General features: G+C 41.7%; 1 protein-coding gene and 1 long non-coding RNA gene across 3 annotated transcripts in view; one reads left to right on the top strand and one right to left on the bottom strand.

Moving 5' to 3' along the window:
* LOC116225230 (extracellular superoxide dismutase [Cu-Zn]-like) overlaps positions 1-24,658 on the bottom strand; it is a 364,295-nt gene that overhangs the window by 228,289 nt on the left and 111,348 nt on the right. The gene's annotated exons all lie outside the window — the stretch shown is intronic.
* LOC116225234 lies at positions 14,668-20,332 on the top strand. Of its 2 annotated transcripts, XR_004165991.2 has the most exons (5): positions 14,668-14,758; positions 14,860-14,926; positions 18,988-19,052; positions 19,549-19,888; positions 20,289-20,332. It is a non-coding gene; the product is annotated as an uncharacterized LOC116225234 (long non-coding RNA). The 2 variants fall into 2 exon arrangements; XR_004165990.2 differs by having other exon boundaries at positions 14,668-14,926.

Raw genomic sequence — 24,658 nt, 5'->3', positions numbered from 1 at the left:
TGTTACGCATGTCTAAAGAGAGACATGGCCTCATTATTGTCCTCCTGGGCAGAGAGGGTCGTCATGTCCTCTCTCTGTCTGACACATCCGTTACTAGGCCTATACGATGAGCCTCTTATGTAATCTTAGCTCCTGACTATCATGTGCTCTTCTCTGCACACACTCAACCAATGACAGGGACAATCACAGTGATTTCCTTCCTATTCAGCCTTGATTATGTTTCTAAGCCCATATGTCTAAGCAGTTCTTACAGGGTCACTAAGTATAAAGTTTGAATAAGGAATGCTATTTCTTTTTTTCTTTGATAGCTAACTTTTTCTTTGATTGATAACTCATGACGCTATCGCCCTTATTGATAACTCATTCCGCTATATCCCTTATTGATAACTCTTGACGCTATCGCCCTTATTGATAACTCATGACGCTATCGCCCTTATTGATAACTCATGACGCTATCGCCAGTATCAGTAGCTCTCTAAGGAAGCACCCATAGCATTAGGGCAGTCAGCTGGTCACTTGGTATGGCGGGGTTCACAACAACACCGAGTGGAATTGTTGACACAAATGAAAAGGGTTTAAGTGGGTTCCAAGTACTGTTGGAATTCTTCTATTTGTAGGCTTTTTTGAATATGAACTAGAAGCTGTCTGGGGTCTTCATGGACCTCTCCCTATGGACACCTCAGGTAGGCAGTAGGTATCTCACTACCAGATGACACTACTATGAGCTCATGTAAGACAGCGTGTAATACAGAGACCAGTGGTCTCACTAACTGTAGAGTGGGATTTATAAAAGAAGACTCAATCAAAAGGGGTTAAAGTGGTCCAGTTCTGTAAAGCACAACATCAATTAGCAAACTCCGGACATGGAAAATATTGCACTGAAAAGGGGATGCAGGTAAGTAAGTGTTCCATATAACATAGCATTGGCCTTAATTTCAACACCTTGTAAGAAATGACAGTATATCCTGTGAGTGAACATGAGATTCATGATCAAGCAGCTGCTATCCAAAATGGTAATCTTCATGGTAACAAAGGAAAGGTCCCCACACTGGATTTGCTCAGACACCTGGGGTCATAAAGTCACATTCATCGTTCCTTCATCCTATTCACTAGACAGGTCTCAAAAGCGCAGAACGTAACTCACACCCTATCAGCGTACAGCCATCACATCCACATTATTCTAATGCAGCCACAAAACAGCCATTATCTGATCTAAAAATGTAGCTACTTCTTACATGGAAGAAATGTCTGTTAATAGTTTTGCATACAGTAGATGTATAATTTTTGTCCACCCTTGTGCTGGTAAATAGATACAAAATAATGTTCATAAAGACACCATTACTGTGTGGAATATTTGGTGAAAACATTGATCTGTATACTGCAATGTTTGAACTTGTAGAAATATGTTGTGATTATAGAAACTGAATAATCAGATGAGGTGATCAGTGATATGATTACAATATGATTACTATATGCTACTATGTACTATATATATACTATAGTGCTGTCAAACGATTAAAATATTTAATCGCGATTAATCGCATTTATGTCATAGTTAACTCAAAATGAATCGCGATTAATCGCAAATTTTTATCTATTCTAAATGTCCCTTCATTTATTTATTTTGTCCATCATTTTATTTTTACTTTAATGCCCTTATCAACATGGAAAAGTTGATTGGCTTGCTTTATGCAAATGTTTTATTTTATTGAAAACCAATATTGCCAAACAGTGCGGTACAAAATAAAATTATAAAGTGCACATTTCAGGTAAACAAGGACTCAGCCTATAGTGCAGTTAAACCATGGCTTAATATTTTCTTTTTTTACAGTTTGCTGGGAACATAGCAGTCAGGCCTCTTATTTCAGAAACATTGAACCGTAACAGTTAGGTTACCAATTAAAGGTAAGCCTACTACTTCTTTGCTTTCAGCCAGCTGCCTGTTGACATTTTCAGAGTCAGTGAACAGTGACAGTGAAGCCTGCTTCTTTTGCACAACACAACTTTTAAAAGTAAACTTTCCATTCAGAAGCTTTTTATCATCCATTTCGCCGTATCGCGCTCACCATTCACTCAAACCGTAACGTTAGCCTACTACACAGTTTGCGAGGCCAAAAAGAATGTTAATCAAAAAAAAAAAAATTATAAAAAAAAAAATCGCGTTAATCTCGCGATAAAAAAATTAACGGCGTTAAAATGGGTTTGCGTTAACGCCGTTAATAACGCGTTCAAATGACAGCACTAATTTACTATAATACAATATACTTTTTTTTCTTTCATTGATGTTTTTTTTAGACAGTTCTCTCTTTGCATGGTGTTGGAAACATTGGATGACTGTGAGGCAAGCTGGGTTACTTCTCCTCTCAGGTCTCGGTTGCGTCACGCCAGTCCGTTTCTTCCGGCTCCATGCACAGAAACGCAACGCTGACCTCCCTAATGACCTTTGAGAGAAGTGCATCCGTGGGAGAGTGAGTAGACGCTCTGGTGCAAGGCCACTGCTGGTTAAAGCAGGGTGGCTTCATCTTTGCTGCTTTAATCACTCCCAAAAGCCAATTTTGTGTTTTGATTGATGTTTAAATGTTTTACTTTTTGAAAATGCTTTTATATGCTGCGTCTGTTTGGTGTTCATAGTATTTGTTGCGGTATAAAGGTATAAAGTATTGTCTCTTCTGGTGAAAATGTTTATGCAGACTCATTGTCACAACAATTAAACCTTGATGTGCACAGTTGACATACAGTGTCCATGAGTATGTATCTTATGGAGAATGACTTCACTTGTCTCAGCACTTCCATACTTCCACTTCAATGGACTTCTACAGTATAATCTGATGTTCTGTTTGCTAAGTAATTAGCTACTGGGTTGTTTTTAATGGGGCTAATTGGGGAACCTCAGTCAAATTTTCCTGAACAAAAAGGACAATCAGTGTTCTGTTCTCACCTAAAAGACAAAGTTTCAAAGAGTGTTTCAAAAACAGGGAGTCTCTGTTGGTCTAATTGTTCATTTAGTCTTGCTATCACACATACATTATTATGGGTGAGGCTTCACTTAAACCCAATATTCATTATAACATTATAAACACATTCATTAAGGGTTGTTGTATTCATAATGCCTCACAATAACGGGCATAAGTAATATTCATACATAGTAATGACTGCACTCATAAAGAGTTTTAATGTTATAGTATCAACCCTTACAGCTTGACGTATAAGAATGCATAATAAATCTTCTTTTACCTCGGACTTTGCTTGTTCCCAGTTGCCCGTCAATGAAATTGCCCCATAACAACAGAAGCCTCAAGGGAACCCTACAGACCTGGTTTACAGGAGCATAGGCTGAGGTTAAGGACATTCTTAAGCGAAATTTATGCTACTCCGATTTCACGGAGTCGGACATAGGGAACGCCCCTCCGAACACAGGGAACGCCTCTCCGACATTAACCGCTCTCTCCGAACCCTCTCCGAGCACCTCGGAGAGGCTGTCGTGCACCTACTCATTTTTCTAACTTCCCGTACGAGATTCCCGTACGAGGTTTGTTGGAGAGGGCTCGGAGTAGCATGAATTAAGCATTAGCCTCATGCGTAGCCATTTCATTAACTGTTTGTCCTGAGTGTTGGCCACATGGGCATGAATCTAAATCTAAACTTTCTAGCATAAGGTCAAACTAATGTGGAGGTCATTAGCCATCATTAGCTATCATCTGAATGAGGCACACAGTGAGCATCTCAGCCAAGCTGTTCAGAGGCCCTGGGTCAGCACGGCCTCCACTGAACTCCTAGCGGTGGCACTCTTTAAGGCAGACAGCCACGTGAGCTTGTCGTCCTGTCTCTCAGTTGCACATATCCACTGCCGCTTTGGGCCCTCCAGCACAAAGGCGTTCTGAACATCTATGGAAGAAACACCCAACTATTTCAACTTATTTCAAATTATTTCCTCACTGCTTATCATTAGGGATGGATTACCGAAAGGGCCTACCGGGCCCAGGCCCAGGGGCCCATGAGCTCAGCCTCTGCGTGAAGTCGCTGTTATGTATCTCTTATTTGTGGTTGAAAGAGGTGTATTGTACCTGCACTGTGTACCTGCGCTGTGTTAGAAAATGTGCGCCAGGGGCATAACTATAGACAATGCAGCCAGCGCCGAGGGTTCGTAGGCAAAGGAGGCCCTGCTTCATTACTTTTCTCGGACATATGACTGTCAGAGTGTCGCCAGTTTAATGCGACTGTGATCAACGATGAATTTGCTTTGGAATCTAATTGACACGTTATGCTATATATGTCCTCGAAATGGCAAACCTGTCTCTGTCATGGTTTTCATAATTTTTTGGGGGAAATCGTCAGTAGCAATCTATACAATTATATGCTTATCCTACATAAACTCTAGAAACTATTAAAAAAAATGATTTAATCTTTATTTATCAATATTTTTGTCATAAACAGATATGTAATATTGATTGCTGGGAAATATGTATCTTGTTGTCCAATTTCAAGTCTCTATTTGATCATGTGACGAGACGATATAGCTAGTTTAGGCGGAAAATCTGAACGTCAAGACCGACAAGCTGACCGAGCACAGCCAGAGGCACAGCACACCTGCAAGCCGAACTACGCCTTTCAAACATAAAAGTGGTGATGCATGATTTGCTTTTTCAATGGACAGGGTAGCCAGCCCATTCAGCCTCTCCTGACCCCAGCTGCCCCTCAGGTAGGTCTTCAATTTGGAAAAGGATCACTCGGCTGTTGCCCTGTCACATGTAATGTCAGAAAGAATAGCAGGGCAGTGCACACATCAACGAAGGTGGATGTTACGGAGTAGACTTGGACCTGTCTACTTTCCCAATACAATAGCCGAAGTATCTAATTCGACCGTAAAATCCAACACATTGTTGGTAAAATATATATATATACGCCTAATGGTGTTTGTGTGTGCATGTGTGCGCGTGTTTTGCGAGCGCACAATCATTTTTTCGTGAAGGGGGGGGGCTTTGACATGTCCAGGCCCAGGGGCCCATGGTTTCATAATCCGTCCATGCTTATCATCGTTCATTGAACACGTTCATTTTTATGACAACGATGAACTGAACGCAACTTAATGACAAATAATGAATTTGAACGGTGAACACGTTCATATTATCTGAGGTCCGGCACCACTGAGATCTAGCTAAAACGTTACGGAATGTTTTCCTGAGGAGAGACGCTGTCTAAATTGAATGCTTGCACCATGTCGTTGCTCAGTACCCGTATACATTTACATTACATTTAGCAGACGCTTTTATCCAAAGCGACTTACAAGGATGTATACACATTTTCACTGATAGCACACTGCACATCAAGAGCAATTAGGGGTTCAGTGTCTTGCTCTGTCTCCCATATTATTTCCGCGATATAGCCTAACCTAAACCAACTAACTCGACTTCGCACTACGTTACCCATGAATCATCGCACACACATGTATACCAAACAAGCAACGTATTCAAAGACAACAGCTCTCGATCTCATAGAAAAATGGTAAGTGAAAGCGAAAACAGACGCAGACTCAGCGAGTACATCCTATGCACCTTATTATTATGTGCGGGAATTTTACACACTGTCTGATAAAGTTTCCGACAGTAAAAATGTCACCTTTCTGTGCAAATGATATCCTCCTGAAAAACATTTCTTTTAGGAATTGATACATATGAAGTGCAGTTTATGGCAAGGGGGTAGTGATGGATAAAGTTTTCTTTAAAAAACAAGTTAAGTCTTTCATTCTCAGTTCCCACCTTAAAACTTCCCATCTCTTGTTCCATCCAAAACGGCAAGAAACCTCTGGGTCATAATTGATGACCAACTGACCTTCACGGCCCACATCGCCTCTGTCTCCAAGTCGTGCCGCTTTGCGCTATACAACATCGGCAAAATCAGGCCGTACCTAACCCAGTATGCCACCCAGCTGCTGGTGCAAACCTTGGTGAGTTATCGCCTTGACTACTGCAACACCCTCCTAATATGGAGTTAGATTTGTTTCATAATTCACGAACAAACGAAACGCGATTCAAACGAACGAAACGCGATTCACAAATGTGATTTGTGATTCACAAACAAACGAAACGCCATTCACAAATGTATTTCATGATTCACAAATGTATTTTGTAATTCACAAATAAATGACCCCATGACATTTGTTTGCAACCTGACGAACACGAGTTACAAATCCCTGCATTCGTCTGTGTGGATTTTTGGAACTTTCCTAACGCGTTTAGATTCACAAATGCATTTTTTCTAAAAGATATTCTCTGCAGCCTATCAGATCTCTTCCAATTTTAGCCAATCACATTATAGTGTCTATGTGGACTACAAACCACCCGTCATGGTTATGGACATTGTCCGAGATCACGAGCAATGTCATCTGGTATCTGCTCACCAAATGTTAGTGAAATATAGCTTGTTAATCTTATTCAACCGATTATCATACGTGGTTGAATATTCTTGAGAATGGCAGGATCCATGTTTAGTCATTTTAAGTGTTCCCTAGGCTAACGTTTAGCAAGCTAGCTAGTCAATGTCTAACATAACATTGGCCTTGCTAACATGGATAGAGCTACGCTTGCTGAATTAGTTTGCTCTCTAGCCAGGTAACATCTTACATGGGACTTTAGTGAACAGATCATTAAAGCGATTTTTTTTTTCAAAGCAGGGGCTGTCAAGTCAAGTGGAGGCAGCAGCGCATGTTCTTGTGCAAGCCCTAGATAGGAATATTTCCCCAATGCCAGAGAGCCGAGCAGCAGAGCAAAGTTAGGGCTGTAACTATGGCCCCTACCATACCTAATGCCGCCAATACGACAATACTAGGGTGAGACAGGCTATGAGAAGGTAATAAATACACAGTGCACAGACACACATAAGGTGCTTCAGAATTCTACGGAATATTAGCCTAAATTCGAATGAATTAGGCCGCAACATGAACCACGAAAAGTCCTTTAGAAAACGAATCCCGCTCCACAGGCGCGCATCTACACAATCTTTAGCTCATAAAAAAGAACGAGTCGTGCTTAGCTACCAAAAAAAAGTTCGTCGCTGACTTTCCAGTCAATTTTTGGTGCGTCTATGTTTTATGCCGAACTAGTTTCTTCAGAGCGCACAAGGATCTTGGTCGCGAGTGCTGGCACTTTTCGACACGTGATCATGCTACACCAATAAGGTAGCTGCTTTTTGTCAACAGAGTTGCAAGATGGCGTCCGCCATGCCTTCGTCGATCAGTACGGAAGACGAAGAAAATACACCGGAATGTCTTAATAAATCAAAAAACAAGCATTGTTTTATGCATATTACTTCAGTCAAGCACGAGGAGGTACATTCTTTCACCACTACACGATGGAATACATACAGGACAAGCCTACAAACGTGGCTCGGGTTGGAGGGTGAGTCTCGAGACATGGCTGAGAACTTCAAACACTGTGTTGATGTGGAGTTTGAAAATATTCCCGAGGATGCTGGTTTCCATCACACATGCTACCGTAGATTTACGGACAAAAAATCCATCGCAAAGGTGGAAAGACGTCTCGCACGTGAGAGACAAGAAGAGACGGAAGACCACGAGGCCATTCCATCGACTTCTAGGGCCACGAGTCCAACAAAGAAACTGCGATCCAGGTCAGGGCTGCCAATCGCAGGCTCTGGCCCCGTTCTTCCTGCCCTGTGCATAATTTGCCAAAAAAAGGAGAAGTTCATCAATCGAGCTGGTAAACGACAAAGGGATCCTCTGTCAAAGGCTGAAACATTAACAGCAGGTAAACACACACACACACACACTGTGGTTGAGTGACTGAAAGGTACAATTATGTGTGAGAACTCATTGTCGTTATCCTTTTTGTTTTGTTAAGGCCAATTGCAGAAAGCTGCAGAGTTGAAGGATGACCAAAGTATTCTTTTGCATATAAAAGACAAAGACTGTGTGGCTCTGGAGGTGCAGTACCACAAAGGCTGTTATAATCAGTACACCAGGTTTTTGACGAGGCCTGAAAAAACAGAGAAAGAACAGTAAGTTATTTATTATATTTCATTTCAAGGAGCTACTAACTTAACATTATATAAGTAAACATTCAATCTGCATTCTGTTGTATGTGCACACAATCACAACACTTTTCATTCATATGTGTTCTAGGAATGAGCCCACGTTTGATGTCAGCTATAAGATATTCTGTGAGAGGATCATTCGCCAAAGGCTGCTTGTCAACCAAGAGGTGCTGAGAATGGGCCATCTGAGGAAGGCCTTCATTGAACTGGTGAAAGCAAATTAAGGTCTTGATGCTTCAAACTACAGGTAACTGCAATGTATTTTTCTCTCAAGTCTTATTATTTGTCATGTGCAAGTCCAGCTTTACACAACATGTGTGTGACAGGCCTGAGAAAATGTTTTTAAGTCTTACTGTTTGCACAGACAGTTGGCAACAAGGAGAACAGCTGGTGTGTGTGTGTGTGTGTGTGTTTGTGTGTGTGTGTGTGTATGCGCACGTGTGGTTTGTGATGTTGTGTGCCTTTCTTGGGCATCTTTGGTGTTAAATGTGCTGTATGGCAGATAGGTTCTAGCCTGTAATGTCTTGTACCACCTCCACCACTCTCTGCTTTTCATGATACTCCTGTGACTCCTAATTGTCACTGTTTTGTTGTGTTGCAGACAGGATATGTTGAAGAAGAGGCTGACTCGTGATTTCCCCCAGCTGGTGTTTCACATGCCCTTGGTGCGCAACATCTGCGAGCTGGTTTTTACAGAGACCCTGTCAACCCGTACACTCGTGGACATGCTACCTTATCCATCAGGTGCGGAAACCACACAGTCTAGTGAGTTGAGCCAGACAGACAGCGAGACTGAAAAAGGGACAACAGAGCGCCAAACAACACAAGAGGACGCAAGGAGACTATATACAGCAGCGTTGTTCTTAAAAAGACATCTTAGTGACACTCCTGGCATGTCATGCCCATGGCCTCCAACCTCTGACAATTTGAATGTCACTGAAGCACAAACTGTTGTTCCCCTTGCGCTATACAATCTAGTAAGCTGGATTATAGGTGCCTCTGAGGAGCCAACACTGGATAATTTTGTAGACATTGCTGATGACTTGCACTTGAAAGTGTTGTCTGTTTGTCAAGACATTGTGTACCTTGCTTCCAAGGGCCGTAAGCAGACACCTAAGTCCTTGACTTTAGGTTTGACTGTTCGACATTTAACAGGATCATCACGCATTGTGTCACTGCTAAACAAACTGGGACATTGTGCATCATGGGGCACAGTTTTGAATCTAGACACTAGCCTTGCCCAACTGACACTAGAAGAAGGTGGAGACAAAATACCAAAGGGATTCTCAAAGAGGGCACCCACAACACTTGTGTGGGATAACATTGACTTTGGGGAGGAGACTCTATCAGGTCGTGGAACTACTCACCATACCAATGGAATCATGCTCCAGAGTTTGACCATCGAGCCTATGTCCACAGCAATCAGACAGCCACTAAGGAAGGGAGTTTCCTCATTCAAAGCCCCCCCCAAAATGCCTATAGAACCGTACCATCAGTCCAAAAGGCAAGGGCCACAGAACTTGGGTCAACAAGTGCAGGCAGCAACATGCAGAATGGACACCCACTTTGCTGCACAAGCTGAATTGGCATATGTTTTTGTGAAGTCCACAGATACGGATAGATGTGCAATCCCAAGCTGGACAGGTTTCCATACACTGCTTCAAGGTGAAAATACTCTGCAGAAGTCAGCATTGTATTATCTTCCAGTAATTGAGGCCTCACCAACAGAGATGTCAACAGTGAACACTATCCTGAAGCGAAGTGTCCAGATGGCTGATCAGCTAGAACTGGATCATATAGTTTTAGTGTTTGACCAGGCTATATATGCCAAGGCACAGCAAATACGCTGGAAGAATGATGACTTTACACAACGTTTAGTGATTAGATTAGGCGAATTCCACACATGCATGTCCTACCTGAGTATTTTAGGCAAAAGATTTGGAGATGCAGGACTGCAAGACATCCTCATTGAATCAGAAGTTGTTGCCCCAGGATCCATCAATGGGGTAATAAATGGTCATCACTACAATCGCAGCATGAGGGCTCATAAACTTCTCTATGAGAGTCTGCAGCGCATCAGGTTCATCAGCTTCTTGGACTCCTTGCCACCACAAGAGAGAGCTGTGTGCATGGATGTCATCACTGACATGAAATGTGTCTTTCCAGACAGATTGATGGATGTTTTGAGTGCAGATCAGAGGTTTGATGGTATGAGTTCCAAATATGCTGACTTTGTGCAGAGGAAAAGTACAGAGAATGCAACATTTGCTTTCTGGAGCTCATACATTGACATGATGCAGCTACTCCTCCTGTTTGTGAGAGCAACGCGAGAGTCAAACTGGCAACTTCACCTGTCAACAGTCCGATTAATGATGCCATGGTTTTTTGCCTACGATCGAGTAAACTATGCTCGATATTTACCTGCGTACTGGCTGGAAATGGTGAATTTGCCCATCACACATCCCTCTTGCCACAGTGAGATGAATGTGAAAGGCCAGTGGACTGTCCAGCGACAAAGTGTTCATGGATTTGCCTCCATTGCTTGCGACCAGGCTATTGAGCAAACCCTTAACAGAGATGCCAAGACAAAAGGTGGTTGGACAGGGATCACACAAAATCGGTCTGCTGTGTATCGCTGGATACTGTCACAGCATGAAAGAGCCGCTATAGCAAGACAGTGTGAATCAATGGCAGGGATATCACCTGAGCTGAGGACTCGAAAAGACCTTGACAACACACGTATCGATGCTGATGAAAAGGCTGTGAGCAGAATCATTTCCACCATTGATTCCATGCTCAACCCTTTTGATGTGTACCAAGACGGCATTGTGTGTCTTAGCTCTGGAAGAGTAGCAACAGCAGAAATCATGAATGATTTGCTTGTTGCCTCAGAAAAGGGTGAAAATGCCGTAAAAGAATTTATGGACCAGAGACTGTTATCGAATTCAGTTGACATATTTGCCCCCATAAAATCACAAAAACTCAAGACCTTCAATGATCAGGTTAAGCCAAAAAAAAATTCGGCAGCAGGCAAGGAAGTGATTTTGCGTGCTGACAAAAAGTTGTTTTCCAGGCTCCTCATCCTTGGTCAGAGCAGAAAAATTGAAATGAGGGAAATTCTGTCATATTCCTTGGGAACTGTGTCCTATCCATTAGCAAGTGCTGATGGTTTACTTGCCAAAACAAATAAATCAGCTCTCATGGACCTATTAGAGAAAAAAGGTGGAGACTGCTTGGTTGACCAAGTTCCAGTGGATGGTGCCATTCTTTTTGATGGCATGGCAGTCATGCAGGCCATGCGATCCAGACCAGATACATTTGGAGAGCTTGCAGAGACCATACTGCAGAACATACTCCAACTCGCTTTGCAGCACAAGTGTACACGCATTGACTTTGTCACTGACCAGTATCCACTCATCAGTATCAAAAACATAGAACGGTCACGTAGAGCTGATGCAGGGTCACAACGCATGCAAATCTTTGGCCCGAATCAGAAGACCCCAACCCAATGGAAAAAGTTTCTCTCAGAAGGAACAAATAAGGAAGCACTTGCCGAATTCCTGTATGTTGCATGGAAAAATGCAGACCTTACAGCAGTGAGCAAAAACCTCTGCTTGTACATAGCACATACAAATCAATGTCACTGTGTGACTGTTAAGGAGGGTGTACAGTCTGTTTGTGTTGTTGAAGACCTGCAGTGTGATCATGAAGAATGTGACACAAGGGTGTTTTTACATGCACAACATGCTGCACGGGAGCATAAAGCTGTCATCATCAAGAGCTCTGACACTGATGTGGCAGTCATTGCTGTAAGTGTGCAGACAGATTTGCCATGCAGTTTATATGTTTTCACAGGGACTGGCAACAGGACACGTATCATTGACATTACCAAGGTGTCATCAGCTCTCGGAACCAGTGTGTGTTCAGCCTTGATCGGAATTCACACATTCTCTGGGTGTGACTCCACAAGTGCCTTTTATGGCAAAGGAAAAAGAAAGACATTTTCTGTTGCATGTGAGAAAGGTGAGTACCTAAAGGCTTTTAAAAGTTTAGGTACTAACTTTAACTTGGAGCAGTCAACATTTGCACTTCTTTGCCAGTATGTATGCCACTTATATGATCAGCCAGCTGCCGATAACGTAAATGAAGCTAGGTACAAGGCTTTCTGTATGGCATCATCAGCCTTGCCAGAATTATGCATTCCTCCTACAACTGATGCCCTCCATCAGCACTGCAAAAGGGCAAACTACCAGGCTGCAATAATGAGGTCCTGTCTCAAACAAAACATAAGTGCTCCATCACCTGCTGGATATGGTTGGCAAATAGAGGATGGGACCTTGCACATCACCTGGATGACCAGAAATCCGGCCCCTGACAGTGTTTTGCATGTGATACACTGCGGCTGCAAAGGTACCTGTGAGACAGGCAGATGTTCCTGTTTTTCTGCAGGATTGTGTTGCACAGACTTATGTCGTTGCTGTAATTGTGCCAACACAAAAGAAACTGAGGAACTGGATGATAACTGTCCTGACACTGACAGTGAGGACTGAGTGTCCTTAATCTGTTATTTCTTATTTAGTTTTGTACAGTTTTGTATATCATATTTCATATTTTTCATGAAGATGGTTTTTATGGTTCATCAGTGTTGTTTTCATTTGTGGAAGAAAGAATGAATGAATGAATGAATGAATGAACAAATGGTCATTGGTATAAGTACAATTACTGCCTTTTATTGATACAAGGAAGGAGGTTTATTTGTCACATACATAGAAATACTTACGTAAAGCATGTAGTGAAATTTCGTTTGGTGTTAAGCTTTTTCTGTGCGAGTGTGAAGAAAGAAAGATCAAGAAATATGTCATAAATAGCAAAAGGAAGTATAGTGCAGTGTGTGTGTACAGTCCATGTGCAAGTGTGAAAAAAAGTGTAATTGCTGTTTATATAGTCATTGTGTGTGTTCAGGATACGGAATGCTTGAGGAAAGAAGCTCCTCCTCAGTCTCTCTGTTCTGGTCTTGTAGCAGCAGAGACCTGACCTCAGTGTTTTGAAAAGTCCATGGTCAGGATGTTAGGAGTCCTTTACAATACTTTGGGCCCTGGTACGTAGTCTTCTCTTGTAGGTCTCCTGCAGAATAGGGAGAGGTGCTCTGATGATGCGGCACTGCAGTCACAGGCTGTACAGTTCCCATACCAAGTGATGATGCTGTCAGAACACACAGCTGATGGGTGCTGATGCTCTGAACTTCCTCAGCTGACGTAGGAAGTACAGTCTTTGCCTTGATTTCTTCAGTGTGTGCTGGGTGTTCACAGTCCATGTTAGATCGTCAGTAAGGTGTATTCCCAGGTATGTCAAACTTGATCTAAATGACTTAACATAAGCATAACATTATCGTATATTTGCCTCATTGTTCTTATGGGACGCGGCTATGTATACAGCACTATTTAGAATCCATTTAGCCCACTTTTGAGGATGTTCGGGTGTTTTCCTCTTTATCGGTAACGTTGAATCTAACCACGGGAGCCGCCATCTTGCCATTCTGTTGACAAAAAGCAGCTACCTCATTGGTGTAGAACGATCACGTGTCGAAAAGTGCCAGCACTCGCGACCAAGATCCTTGTGCGCTCTGAAGAAACTAGTTCGGCATAAAACATAGACGCACCAAAAATTGACTGGAAAGTCAGCGACGAACTTTTTTTTGGTAGCTAAGCACGACTCGTTCTTTTTTATGAGCTAAAGATTGTGTAGATGCGCGCCTGTGGAGCGGGTTGAAACGAAAACAGTGTTCATGTTGCGGCCTAAATGGACCATCCCAGCATTCAGATGTCTGCTATAATTTACATTGGGCATGAAATGACCAATTTCTACCAATGCTTAACTACCAAGCTACTGCCACACAATTGTATTAGTTTGACATGCCACACAATTTAACCATGTAAGATGTGGCTAGAGAGCAAACATATGCAGCGAGCGTAGCTCTATCCATGTTAGCCAGGCCTAGCTTGCTAAACGTTAGCCTAGGAAACACTTAAAATGACTAAATATGGATCCTGCCATTCTCAAGAATATTCAACCATGTATGATAATCGGTTTAATAAGATTAACAAGCTATATTTCGCTAACATTTAGTGGGCAGCTAACAGATGCCATTGCTCGTGATCTCGGACAATGTCCATAACTATGTGATTGGCGGACAATCTCGGACAATGTCCATAACAATGTGATTGGCTAAAATTGGAAGAGATCTGATAGGCTGCAGAGAATATATTTTAGAAAAAATGCATTTGTGAATCTAAACGCGTTAGGAAAGTTCCAAAAATCCACACAGACGAATGCAGGGATTTGTAACTGGTGTTCGTCAGGTTGCAAACAAATGTCATGGGGTCATTTATTTGTGAATCATAAAATACATTTGTGAATCGCGTTTGGTTTGTTTGTGACTTGCGTTTCGTTTGTTTGAATCGCGTTTCGTTTGTTTGTGAATTATGAAACAAATCTAACTCCATACAGGAGTTTTTAGTCAGCCCAAGGCTGACAGGCTACTTCTTTTAGCTTTAGGACCCCGGAGCTTTTAGGCTGCCCATGTCTGACGTGCCGTTACCTTTATGAAGCCCGCGATAGTTCAAGTTGCCGTGTTGTAATGGAGGCTGTGTTTGCCCTGTTTGCTGCGAGGTTTACCGAATGCTTTAGGCATTAGCTCCGTGTACTTCAGGTAGGCTGGCAACTCTCTCACTACATGCAAACATGCTAGCTACTATGGATGGTGGTCAACCTGGTGTGATGTAGCCTAATGTTTTTACCACATGGCGACAGACTCCTCAGCTTTTGACGTGACTGTGGACGAGTGTTGAGCAGCGAGGCTACAATTCAACAGCTCTCGGTATGTTTTATTAAATAAGTTAAAAACATTTATATAATGAAGCTGTATTTCTACCACAGGTAGTGTCCAGCGACTGCCACTGTTTTTCCCCACATTAGTTTCCCATTGTTTGATTTATTTCTGTTTTGTTTTGTTTAAGGAGCTGTTTTGTGTGCTTTATTATTTTAGAGTTATATCTGTATTTTGAGCCTTGCTTGCTAACCTGGTGACGCATTTTAGTACACTTTGCAGTGAGTGTGTTTGCCCTACAATGCCTAATGTGTGCAGTGATATTTAGATGTGCTATGTAGATAATATTTGGTGTGGTTATATATCGGCATCCCTAAAATCACGTGTGTTGTAGCGTTCCCCAGGTTGGGAGTTCACCAAACCATATGCCATTCTAGGCCAAAGGCCCAGGTATATTAGGCCCACAATCACGCCCCTGTTGTTAGTGTTTGCTATTTTAATAGGATGTACATCCATCTGATTTTACTACTGTGCATTTAATAAACATTGTTTTTATATTTGTTATACCACGGCCTCTGCTTAAGTTCATTTAATTGGACAGGACATGTGCAGGGAACCTAGTCCTACTTATAGTGTGCTCAACTGAGGGTCTCTCACCCCATCTGTGAGTGGCGTAGTCGGAAACAACTAGCATGAGACCTGGTCCTAACATTCTCTGAGCCCATTTAGTGCTAAGTGCACCACCCCCCCCACAGTTACACCAGGTTTTTTATTGCTCTTAGCTTGACTGTTCTCTCCCTTGTACGTTGCTTTGGACAAAGGCATCTGCTAAATGACAATGTAAATGTCAAACTATGAAATTAACTGAACTATGAACTAGTTCAGAATTTAAATGGTGAACTAATGAAAGTGAACTATTCATGTTTATTTGTATGAACTGAGCTTTGAACTAGTTCATGAGCGGTGTGAACTTGCACAACACTGGCTGTGACACATACCAGGCATATTGCGACACATTAGTGGCTGTTCCTGAAATCTACAGAATAACAAGCCAACTATGACGAGTGAACATGCAATATGTCACTGCTCCTGGGGGGTCCTTGAGGAAGGACAGTCCAGGATGGGGAAAAAGCAGAAACTAAATTCACCGTGATCTCAGGCTTACCTGCGTGTGTGTGTGTGTGTGTGTCCTGTGTCGCCTCCATATATGCACGTGTGTGTTCCAGTGTGTCGTGTGTGCCATTAAAAACCTGACCAAGGTCTTAATTATATTTGACTGCCTTTACCTACTTGATCTACCTGCAACCATAATGAAGAATCAGATGTCAGCATTAACACAATATACTAATATATAGTCAGATCTTGAACATTATGAGCATCAGTTCGGATGTCAAAGAGTTCTCCAAAAAGTCAGGAAATTAGGGGGATGAAAGGGTTCAGAGGTCTTATTGATATTAAGACTGGTGAATATAGATGGACTGGTGTCTGTCTCCTTTCTTTGGTTCTTGTGCCCCTGTCGCCATTGTGCTTGCTCTAAGTTCAGGCCAAGAGCCTTGAGACAATTGTATTGTTTTGGTGCTATTTAAATTGAATTGAATTGAATTGAATGTGCACGCACTACCTTTCAGCTATGATAGAGGATTACATTTGACTCTGCACACCCTGAATGGATATGTTGTGCAGTGATGCAGTACACTTACATTTGGTATCAGCTATGTCTCTGAGGATGAGACTACGGAGAGCCACAGAGGCCAAAAAGGTGTAGGATGTTCTAAGAGCATGGCTGGTGGGAGACACACCTCTCACTCAGCACCAGAGCGTCGTCAAGCAGGAACAAGCTCAAGTCTCTGACCCGCTCATACATCCTGGCAAGGAATGAGATATAATAGAGGAAATTACTAACAGCTAACGAGTTCTCTGTGATTTTCTACGTGCTTGACATACTTAACCATTTAACAGATGGTTTCCTTTAACAACAAAGTTGTATTTGGTAAGCTTCATGTGACACTCTCAGTAAAAAAGTGAAGATTTCACACCAATCTGTAATAGTGTTGGTATTATCTTAAAATGGCTTGGTTAATATTACCGTGAGTTTGACACCTCTTTTCCGAATGTCCCTTGTTGGGCAAATATATTTTTATTTCATTTGTTTTCTTTCTGACCTCTTGTCTTACCTGAGAAAGGTAGTGATGTCTTCATTTGGGCGTTTCAGTAATGCCACATTTTGTGTTGTGATCAAATATCGCTCCCTCTCCTTCAAATTCTGGAATTACAAGTTTTAAAATCAATCTCCACCATATTTAATAGAAGCTATTGACAAGCATACATCTCATGCTTTCACATGTCTTGTCACTCAAGTGTCGTAGCAACAACGTATAAAGGAAACTAGAGCAAACTAATTGTCATGAGTTAACAAGACTGAGGCAAAACCTTATTGAACATCAGAATGAACAAAGCCCCAGAGTCTCTCAGCTGAGAAGAATTCAAAAAATGTTGCAAACCCAACAGTGAAGACAGGAAATATTGCTGTTTTCCTGATGAAACAGACAAGAACTAAGTGCTTACATCATTTTGTATCATCTGACTCTGTAACCCAAACCCCTGGATATGCACTTTGTGTCTTTGTCTCACTGAGACCTGACCGATTAGCATCTGTGCCCCCCAAAAAGCTGCTTTCCTGCTTTCAACAACATGACTTCTGATCTGTCACAATCTAACACATCTTCTTGAGGAAACTACAAGCTCATCTAAAAACTCATCTCAATCGACGCATACTTCGGCATGCAAAGGTTCGAACACCCCTGCTCAAAATGTTGTTACTGTGAATAGCTAAGCAAGTAAAAGATGACCTGATTTCCAAAAGGCATGAGGTATAGAATAACCTTTCTTTAATGATTTAAGCAAGATCACTTTTTTCTTTTCATCTTTTACGGTCTCAAAATAACAAAAAAGGAAAAGGGCCTGAAGCAAAAGTTTGGGCACCCTGTATAGTCAGTACTTGTAAAAAGTACTTTTTCATTCTTGTTTGTCTGGAAGATATTAAAGCTTGAAATGGATGAAAACCCATTTTGTGCAATTTTTGGCATGCTATAGCAAAAAAAATGACAGCATTTACCAAAATGAAACAATTTTTTTTGGAAAGATTAGATATTTGTTCTTAACATATAAAAAAATTGTGATGGTGTTCTGCCTCGTTTTCTCAAAATATATTTTTTTAAATATGGGATTTTTGTACAAGCCCAGCATTCAATGGCCTATGGAAGTACATTCAAATGGTAGCAAAAGGTACGTTTATGACACAGAGCTTAAACTGCGTTTGTGTATAAAATCTGTGTACAATATCAAGTCTCTAGCTTTAACATTGAGCTTTCCACAGGCCTTCAAAGATGCTGCAACAGAGCGCAGAGTAAAATTTCTAAACAAATTCAAGCACCCCGAATACTATGATGTACCCAAGCCACACCCTTGGAAGTCCATATTATTCAATTTATGGTATCAGATTTTAAGCCTAGAAAGTTTGAAGGAGCTAGCTTAAACACTTTTCTAGTAATAGCAATTTGAAAATGGCTGTACAGAAAACGCTGCTAAAAAAGCGTCTTAAGTACAGGCACCCCCTCACCCCTAAAACATAATTTTGTGAGAAAACTATTGGGAGTAGAGAGCTAATATCTGAGATGGTCGAGTGGGGAATTTTCCTTAAATTGTCACGTTTGGCGTGGAATGACCCTGGAATAAAAACAGATTGTTGCATTAACCACAAATTAAACTTCTTTTTTCTTCCAACCTCTTGCATGACATCTGGCTAAATTACCCAATGCCTTGTGGATGTGACTGAAGTCTAGATTGTCATCAGCACATACTCCCCAGTATTTGGCCCTCAAGGTTTTCTCTTTTCTTTTTTTGGTAATACAACCCTGAAAGCCTTAGCATTCTTTGAAATCTCTGAAGGGAGGGGTGAGATTTAGACTCAAATATCATCAACCTCTGGCCAGAATCACAGACTACAACTTTGAATGCTTAACATTAGCAATAATAAATATGTGTACTAATTTGTATTGTAAAAGGGTAAATCCATGTTAACCTTCTCTTTTTACTCGCAACCTTTTCCCCAGGTGTCTTTCCTACTGTATGAACATACAGATAAAAGAACAAGTCAGCAAGCATCTCTGAGAGAATTGTGAGTAAATAAACTATTTCTATGTCAGTCACAATAGATGTACAGGCAAGGTTTAGTTGGAGGCCTGCCAAAGAGAAAGCCTTTTTTAGTCATGAAAATTGTATTAACTAGTGTTACATTCTTAAAGTAAGGTACATCATCTCCATCATCGTTCAGGTCACACATCCACCCCACCCCCCTACTACACTCCTTTGTGTAGTCTCAACAGGTTGAGCTTTGGCCATGCCCATCCCAGGACCATCAGACGTGTAAATGGTGCTCAGAGACATGGAATTCCTGCCCATAATCCTTTATTTTGCATTCCAAAAGCTCCTACAGCTGATTGGCTAGGATTGAATCTAGGAAGCTAATAGGTCAGACAGAAGAAGCATTATATTAACGCCACAGAGTCAGATTAATGAACTTACATCTTAAGGCTGGCACTGGGATGCTCTGGAAGTATACTGTATGTGTAATTCACCAGCAGTACAACTTTACTGGTGTTCTTTTTTTGCAGATTTCACAATATCGTTGCATTGAAGGATAGTTTGACCGAGTTTCTGTTTCCAAAACAGAACTAAAGTCAGAAATGTCTGGATTCACTGAACCATCACAACAGCTCATGTCAGTGAAGAAGGAGATAAAAGAAGAAGAAGAATTTGATGATTTCCTACAAGAGTATTTGTCTGAAATTCAGACAGTGGAAGAAAAGCCTGGAATGGAATATGAAATCAAGACTGAAATGTACACATCACCAAACATGACCCTGAAAGAAGAAAAGTATTCACCAATGGAAATTACAGATGAAGAAGAATTTGATTTAAGTGAATATGGTCACTATGTCTCTTCTCCTACAAGTAAGTTGCTTGTTCATCGTAATGTGTTATGTATAGTTACAATACTTTAATTTTAGAGAATGGCTAACTTGTGCTTCACAAAGTGAGACCTATTCAGAGAACAGAGATACTGTGGGAATACCATACTTATGGAATACTATCTGCAGTCTGTTACATTCAAAAGAGAGAAAGTGTCTGCCATCATTTTTCTCTAGCTTTGCAGTTCACGTGTGTGTATCTCTGCTTACATTTACATTTCGTCTCTAGCTAGACACTTTTATCCTGTCACTTCCAAGTGATGTATATTTCTAGCAAGTTTCCAATATGTCCAAAAAAATCAAACATATGTATCTGTATTGTAGAAATGACATCCCAGATAGAGGAGAAGAGATAAGCTGAACCTTTTTGTATTATGTTATAGGAGACATTCAAAGAATCCAATCTAACAAGAGAGGGAACACTAAGGAAAAAAGAAATAAAGACAGATGTCACAATCGCTCACACCTAACCGTGCATACGATGAAACATACTGGAGAAAAACCACAAAAGACACATCGGAGGATCCATACTGAGGCAAAGCCACATCAGTGTTCTCAGTGTGGAAAGGCCTTTAGCCGAATGTCTCATCTTAAGACACACCAGAAGATCCATACTGGAGAAAAGACACATCTTTGTTCTCAGTGTGGAAAGGCCTTTAGCTTTCTGTCTATTCTTAAAAAACACCAGAAGATCCATACTGGGGAAAAGCCACATCAGTGTTCTCAGTGTGGAAAAACCTTTAACCTTATCTGTACTCTTAAGACACACCAGAAGATCCATACTGGGGAAAAGCCACATCAGTGTTCTCAGTGTGGAAAAACCTTTATCCAAATGTCTAGTCTCAAGAAACACCAGATGATCCATACTGGGGAAGGCCATTATCAGTGTTCCCAGTGTGGAAAGGCCTTTATTGTCCCATATGACCTGAAGAGACACCAGAGGATCCATACCGGGGAAAGGCCTTATCAGTGTTCTCAGTGTGGAAAAACTTTTTATGACAAATCTGAAATGAAGAGACACCAGATGATCCATACTGGAAAAAAGCCACATCAGTGTTCTCAGTGTGGAAAGGCCTTTAGCCAAATGGGTTCTCTCAAGAGACACCAGACGATCCATACCGGGGAAAGGCCTTATCAGTGTTCTCAGTGTGAAAAAGCCTTTGGCCAAATGTCTAGTCTCAAGAGACACCAGAAGATCCATTAAAATTATGTGCTGCCCGACTAATACATGATGGAGTATCACTTACTGAAATATTTTTGATTAGATGAGTTTAAAAAAAAACCGTGATGTACATGATGAAGTATTATTTCTTCATATTTGAAACATGTTTTAGGGTAGAGATTGAAACATGAATTGAATAAAACAAAACAAAAAAGTGATTTCTTTCAAGTATGTGTATGTGGGGGTGGTCTCCCAATTGTTAAAGGTACAGGTTTGTATTCCAACCTTGTGTGATAACCTTGTGGCTGCTACTCACAGGGATTGTAGTTCTTTCTGCATGCTGCCATGTTATGTGTGGGTTGTAGCCGGCAGGAAAATAACTACTAAAGCTATTTACCAAGTGAGTTTCTGTATCTTTCCTGGGTCCTCGTTAATAAAAACATGTTTTTTTTCTGAGAGAATTGTCATGTTTCCTTTTTCTAATTTAGCCTCCTAAAAACAACAATTTCATACATCTTTTGATGCCAAAAAAATAATAATAGGCTAATGACAATTATGATATTTAAGTTAAGTACTAGTAGTAGTGCAAGTTAGGAAGGTAGGTGCTCTTTGAAGAGTTGGGTCTTCAAGAGCTTCTTGAAGGTAGAGAGGGACGCCCCTGCTCTGGTATGGCTAGGCAGCATGTTCCACCAATGTGGAACTACAAATGAGAATAGTCTAGATTGCTGTACTAGGTGTGAATGGGGGCACTGGTGGATGTGATGGGTGGGGACCCAGTCTGCCCTGCTGAGCTCATGGGGGTTGGGAGGTCAAACCTTTTGAAAAACTGTTTCAGCTGGTTAGCATGTTCCAGGCAGTGCTTGAATGTTTGCAGCCAGTTATCTCTTTACACCTCCCTGGAGCTGTTGGCCTGTAGCCAAAATAGGAAGTATCTCTTAAAAGTGAGCAGGTGAAGAGATTTGTTGCCATACTAGATTATAGAGTAATGGTATAGTAGAGAAGTAGAGTAGAAGATCAGTGAAGGATTGAATAATGTCTCAGGTCAGCCTGGTCTCAATCAGCCGTCGTACATATGTATCCGAAAATTTTAGACATACAAATTCGTAACAATACTAACGAAATAAAGTGAAATTTTGAACATACAAATAGGGTAATCGTTGAATTTACATAAAAGAGTCAGAGGGTGGCGTTGTCTGCGCAAGAAGACGTGCCATATCCTATGAAGAAGTTGGAAAGAATATATCCTAATTGTTTGAACCAGTTTTGTTACTCCATCCAACAGCACCCCAGATAGCACGTTGAATTACAGACTAGAAAATAGGATAAGCCAATTGTAATGTTTAGTACTGATAGAATCAGGACTTGTATAATGAAATGTTTGGCAACCGGAAACCAGTATAATGTACCATGTACGGCCTGAAGAATAAAGCACTCAAGATCTCCCAGACATTGTGTATACCGGGTGATAATTTATAGGACAAGTACAAGTCAGAACACTAATAACCTTAGAATAGTTTTTCTTTTTTATATGGCAATGACAGTACGGGCGTTCTGATTGGCTAATGCGTAGTGATGCCACCCGTGTATTGCCCTCCTCACGGATCCATCCTGGCCGACGATAATTCAAAAATGAGCGAAAGCGATTCAACTAATTATGCGTATTTCTTGTTCCATGACAATGTGATACAACATTTACCTACTAGATTACACACGATCTGAGCAACGGACGGAAATACAAAATCTAAGTTTTAGTGAACTACAAATTCCAGCACCATTTCTTTAAAAACCGTCCGAATAAACACTATACATCATGGGAAATGAAGTCAATGGAAACTCAATGGGAAATTAAGTCAATGGAAACAGCTCTGATGTACTTAAGTATGAAGTTGTAGTGCAGGTATTATGTTTCATTAACTGTTGAAACGAATACATTCTTCAAGTCTTAAAGCTGCTATTTCATTAATTTTATTTTTTTTATAATTATTTTTATTTAGTAAGAAGGTAACAGAAATTATGAAAGGGTACTAGGAATTACAATGACATTAAAGCTGCTATTTCAATGAGAGGCAGACGACTGAGTGTGATGAGCTGATGTTAATTTCAATCTTGCAGAAATGCAATCTTTCTGCCAAAAATCAGTGCACCTACTTCTTTTTGCTACAATTCTCCTATTCAGAGACCCCCTCATGAATACTTTGCCGTCTGCGGCAGGGAATGGCATGGCCCTGACTGCTTGCCTGACAACACATTACACTCAGGGTCACAGGCTTGACCCCACTAGGCCCTGACTGCTTGCCTGACAACACATTACACTCAGGGTCACAGGCTTGACCCCACTTGGCCCTGACTGCTTGCCTTGACTACACAGCACACTCAAGGTCACAGGCATGACCCCACTAGGCCCTGACTGCCTTCCTGACTACCCAGCACACTCTGGGCCTCAGCAGTGACCCCACTAGGCTCAGTAAGGCCTTTCTACCTGGCCTTACTTGACACTCGTTTTTGCACACAGGAGTCTCTGCCTGACCTTTCGTGACACTTGTTTTGCAAGGCTGCTCCATGTTCACCACATCACTGCATTACAACCATTGTATTTGTCTACATCCACCTTTCCTGAAACAGCTGAAACAATGAGTTATTCTATTCTTGCATCACATGTCTGTTACAATGCCGTTATGCTGTGGCTGTTACATCACGCTGTATGTTACAGAATCAGATGATGCAAAATAACAGTAGAATAGTTATATTTGGTTCTATCAGTCCCCCATATGAGCATTACTATGCTCACACACGAATTACCATGTGGAGGGTCTTTCTGCCTTTCTACCATGTCAAGCAGTGCTGAATCAGGAACAGTTTCAAGAGTGATCTTCCAAGGATGTGGATGGCTTTGTATCCCTTTTGGCCATTTGATTATCACTAGTCCTTCACTTTAGTGTGAGTATGCGTATCTCTTGACAGGCGAGATGTGGTCCCCCTCTCCCCAGATAGCCTCCTTCCTGCTATCACCCTTTGTCCTCTGTTCTCGCCCCCTCCCCACACAACAGCTAAAAGGACTTGCAGGACCAAGTTGGAGTCCAGCTACCATGCCTCTGAGCCCAGGCGCATGTGGAGTGGACTAAGATCATCATCACAGACTACAAAGGGAGGGGTTGCAGTGAGACCCAGTCCCCTGTCCTACTACCTGACGAGCTGAACGCCTTCTACGCTCGCTTTGTGAAGGACAGTGACCCCCTCTGCAGTGGAGTTACCTGATGGCCTAGCCAGTGACGTGCCTCTAGCCGAGCATTGCCGGCATTGCTTCAAAAAGACCAACCCTCACAAGGCACCTGGCCAAGATGACATTTCAGGTAAGGCCCTCAGGGGTTGTGCTGACCAGCTAGCATGGGGTCTTTAGTGACATCTTCAACCTCTCCCTCAGCCTGTCTGTACTCCCCACCTGCTTCAAGAGGACCACCATCGTCCCTGTGCCTAAGAACACTAAGGTCACCTGCATGAGTGACTATCGCCCGGTAGCACTGACCGCTGTCATCATGAAGTGCTTCGAGCGGCTAGTCAAATCATTAATTTGCTCCTCACTGCCCCCCACCG

The sequence above is a fragment of the Clupea harengus genome, chromosome 20 (assembly GCF_900700415.2).
Source record: "Clupea harengus chromosome 20, Ch_v2.0.2, whole genome shotgun sequence".
NCBI lineage: Eukaryota > Metazoa > Chordata > Actinopteri > Clupeiformes > Clupeidae > Clupea > Clupea harengus.
Note: the sequence above shows the minus strand (reverse complement) of the source record. Positions and strands in the feature narration are given on the sequence as shown.